At 38.5% G+C, this 4,626-nt stretch overlaps 1 protein-coding gene across 1 annotated transcript in view; it reads right to left on the bottom strand.

Annotated features, from left to right (window-relative positions):
- The window catches only part of LOC135110906 (signal peptide peptidase-like 3), a 69,803-nt gene extending 65,690 nt beyond the window's left edge, over positions 1-4,113 (bottom strand). The window contains exon 1 of the mRNA XM_064023543.1: positions 3,975-4,113. The gene's annotated coding sequence lies outside the window, so the exon portion shown is untranslated. The remainder of the gene's footprint in view (positions 1-3,974) is intronic.
- Between the last annotated feature and the right edge of the window lie 513 nt (positions 4,114-4,626).

Raw genomic sequence — 4,626 nt, forward strand, 5'->3', positions numbered from 1 at the left:
AAATGTGAACCCGTTGAAGAGCCTCAATGTACACAAACACAAACAGTTTTTGGCTGGTCTTGATTACCCACAACACCATCACTACTGCACAACTGCATTTTCCCTGAAGCAAGATGTCTAAGTGTTATGATCACCTTCATTTTAGCAGTAAGTGGGTTGCTTTTCTCTGTGTCACACTGTAAGTCTTCTCTCACTAGATCAATGACAAAAAGAATGCCTGCACAGTCTAAACAATATCTTCTGATGAGTTCCATGTCAATAAGTTCATTCAATACGTCTTTTCTGGATAATTAATTTCTGAGCTGGAGATGTTGTGTAGCGGCCATCTTGGCACTGGGAGCGTTTGTCAAAGGAGGCTGAGACAAGGTGGATGGGTGCTTGAGAACAAATTAATCCATTTTACATTGATTCCTACGAGGAAAATTGTTTCGGTTTAAGAACATTTTGGATTTCAAACAGCATTCAGGAATGAATGGCATTCGGGAACCAAGGTTCCACTGCATAATGAACAATGTATTTTCATTTGACAACTAAAGCTGATGATAATCATCTTCTGTGAAGACAATCACTTCTGCTTGACAATGCAGATGGAAAAAGACAACAAAATGAGGTAAAAGTTGAAGGAAACCTGAGCTGATCAAAAAAGTTGACAGAAAATCTGCTAGTGTGCCGGCATCTTTATGATTACTACACCAAGCCATGAAGTCACATATCCTCAGCTTACATCACATACTTATTCACTACTAGGTAAAAGGGGATTACAGCATTACAGAATCTCATGAAGCATGAAAACAGGACACTACAAAAATAAGCCTTGTGTATCTCTGGAGTTGCCTCCTTTGTCCCATCCTAAATTCTGCCACATGAAATTCTGTACACATCACACCCTATTCCATGCATGATTATTGAACTGAACTAACCTCACAGCAGGGACACTTCTTTGCCCCTTAATCCTGTGATGGGATTATCAACTTAACAAAAACTAACTCTAAATTAACCACATACATATAGGGATCTCTGGCCATCTTCAAACCTTGACACAGTTAATTGTTATATTTTTTCTTTTAACATTTTGGACCTGTAAGCTTTGTTTCTAGAGGATAGCAAACTTGTCCCTGGAGGCCTGGATGGTCAGAGCATACTCATGGTGGAGCATGTAACATTTCTACTAATAATGGTTAACACAATTTCTGTGGTGCAATGGCTAGCACATGCGTCTACAAATTCATGGGCACCAGTCCAAATCCATGCACAGCTAAACCAGCTATTCATCCTTCCTTATGGTTGTCTGATAAACAGGTATACATGAAGAGATTAAAGTGTAGAAACTCAGATGTTACAGTGGCTCTGTGTCCTAGGGCAAAGGATATCATCCAACACAGGCTCAAGGCCAGTGAGATGAAAATGTGAGCCAAGACCACATGCAGTTATGATACATGCCCCAAACTTTATCCTTACAACTGTTCATAGAAAATATCAGCAAGATCTCTGTGTTAGACTGGCAGCCCTGCTTCCCACTGCCCCATAGAGTCTGAGTGAAACTCAGCCATTGAAATTATACTTAAAATAAAACATATCTTCTCAGACATAAAATACTCCTGAATATGAGGGTCCTTTCAGATTTTACATAAAAGTCCTATAAAAGAGAAAAGGAAAGATTCATATGACTATCTTGTGTATTACCTTGCATCTTCCAATGTCGAGTAGGAAGCAGGTTAGGGATAAGGTGGGTGTTTTCCTTCCTCTCCCTCCATCCCTCCCTCCCTCCCCACCCATCTTGTGAGTTAGTTAATAATTGAAAATAATATTTGAGTAAACTGCTTACTGTTTTTTTGCATCTTGCTAAGTGTACAGTTTCCAGCATCTTTAATTCACGTTCTTAAATCCTTGATAACAACAATACCAACATGTTTGGAAAGATAACACTTTAGTTGGATGTTCAAATCTTTAGATAAGAAAGTTTACCATGATTAAAGCCTATGTAGGCGAAAGGAAGGGAGGGAGGGAGGGAGGGACAGAAAGAGACAGAACATCTATTTCTTTTCTACTCTGCTTCCCATGTGTCACTGGAAGATGGAGTATAGCATTGTTGGCCACAAGACTTTACAGCATGGAGCAACAGGGCTGAATGTGAATGTTTGGTGTCTTGTCTGGGCCATCCTGTCTGGGATTGCCAGCCTGGTATATAGATAAATAGATAGATATATCACTTTTTGGAGGATGCTACCACAAAGAGCAGCACACCACACCTGATATGAAACTGTCACCAAGTGATATCTTCTGTGAGGGCAGTGTGTGCTCATACAAGCATTTGGTAGCATCTATGCATCGGTGCAAAATAGGCCATAAAGATAAAAATTTTTGAATGGAGATGAAGCCATTGGTCACAGAAAAAATCTCATTAACTTTGCCAAACATAACACTTTGTTTCATCTGAGAAGGAATAAGCAGCCTGGATCTGAATCAGTCTGAGGATGATGTATGAGTGTGAACTGGTTGCTTTCTCAATCATATTGCAAGTGTTATCCACTTTTTATAAAAATACTAAAGATTTAATGTAAATATGGTATTCTGCCATGGATAGTGAAGTGTGTGAGGTGTCAGAGTGACTGTAGCTAGCAGGGGGAAGGAATAAACATTAAGAAGACTCCCATTTCACACTGTTAGATTAGGGTAGGGGGAATTAAGGGGGTGCAGCCCTACCATTAGGTTTGGTTAGCCAGGATCAAAGGGGATGCAGCCCCCATATTAGAATAAAATAGAATAGAAGTTTAAGTTTAGATAGATTATGAAACTACATACTGAAAAATTAAATCAGCAAGCTTTTTATCAATTTGTTATTTCTTTCATAAATAAATAGTTTCTCTGGAAAGCAAGGATACTAATGTATGTGTTGCCTGTAAAGGTGAAGATATTTTTGGGGGAGTTAATACTGGTCTGTTTTGCATTTATGTTTCTCCCTTCTATCACAAACTATTTGTTTCTGAGAAGGGTAAGATGGTAAAAAAAGAAAAAAAATAGTGATTTTCAACAGAAAGCTAGCAGATTCAGTCAATACACTGGTCTACCACAAAAATAAAGAAATCACCACTGTGAGACAGATGTTTGTCATAATATTTAACCACAAAGAGACATTGCCACCTGATATATGTATTCCAGGGCAACTGTGATGCTAGGCAATTTTTTTCTTTTTTTTTTTTTTGGGGGGAGCCAAATTATAGGACTGGAAAACTCTCCCAATTAATTTCACAAAATTACCCAGTCTTAATGTATTCAAGAAAGACATCAATGATTTTTGGTGGAGATTTTTTAAAAACTGTTCATCACTATTACACAGATTATTACATATTATAGTTAATATCAAAGATAATTGCACACTTACCAGTTGCTTTTCACTGACAAGTAGTGTTTCCACTGTTATTGAGCTGGCATGCTAGCCAGGATGGTGATCCCTCCGTGGGGGCCCAACCAATAAGAACCAACATGACCCCCATCAAATGCCACCAAAGAAATACCCAGTTGTATATTTATATCCAGTCTATTCCTTTCTCGTATTAACACACAGCAAACTCGCATTCGGCCAATGGTAACAACTCGCTCACATTAAAAACCAGGCAAGACGTCTTGTACACAAACACTCAGTCAAACTTCACCAGTGAAAGTCATCACTATCCGGACACGACTCAAGGTTTACTGTCCCATCAACACCGAACTAGCGGATTATTGAAAGCCGAGGCATTATGTGCTTGACCTCACCCTGTAACAGTACAAATACGAAACACATAACCAGACAGGGTTTCAGTACACAACTGAGCCAGCCACATCCGTTCTGCCTCCCAATGAACCAAGCCACTGCTGCTGTGGGGACGACGACGCTTGCTGCCTCGCATTTATCCACTATACCTCTTTAAATGTAAATGCATGCAGCTAAGCGCCTCAGAGGACCTGTTTGAACAACGTGTGAAGCCTCTTACCTTCCTAAAATTCATAGTAAAGGTGTGAGGGCGGGGAGGACGACCATCTCCTCTCTTGTCGCCATCAAAACAACAACAAGGTCATTTAGAATTGTTATTGCTAAACTAGTCTTTACGTGATAACCTTTTGTTGTGAATTTCTTTCAAAATTAACGATATTCCCTGATATTCACACAGATGGTAGTAAAAATGTCTGTGCCAGTAGCTATATTCACTACTACTGACGAGGACGAAGAAAAAAAAAGTTACAAAAATGTTCGGTAAAGTGATAGTCAATATAAGTCATGTGCTCTAAATACAGAATATGAATACATAAATATGCGTTTTTATCAAATATCTTTATCATTCACACTGGAATTTGTTATTTGTTTAGATTTCTTAATTTCAAAGAAAATGGACTTGATACCATAAACTATGATATAATTACATTGTTCTTGAGGTACCATCAGGCAAGAGCTTTTTTTTAATCTTTGTTCTTAAATTTTGCTTATTCCATCACGTAAACCGAAGAAGATTTAGCAGATTTACTGGTTACGTTGAAACAAAACTAAACCTCAAAATATCTTCTGTTGTCTGCGATAGGCAGATCTAAGGAATAAGAGTATTTAATAGGGTAGACTCGAGTAATTTAATGCTACCCACGCCAAACTTC

The sequence above is a fragment of the Scylla paramamosain genome, chromosome 21 (assembly GCF_035594125.1).
Source record: "Scylla paramamosain isolate STU-SP2022 chromosome 21, ASM3559412v1, whole genome shotgun sequence".
Taxonomy (NCBI): Eukaryota; Metazoa; Arthropoda; class Malacostraca; order Decapoda; family Portunidae; genus Scylla; species Scylla paramamosain.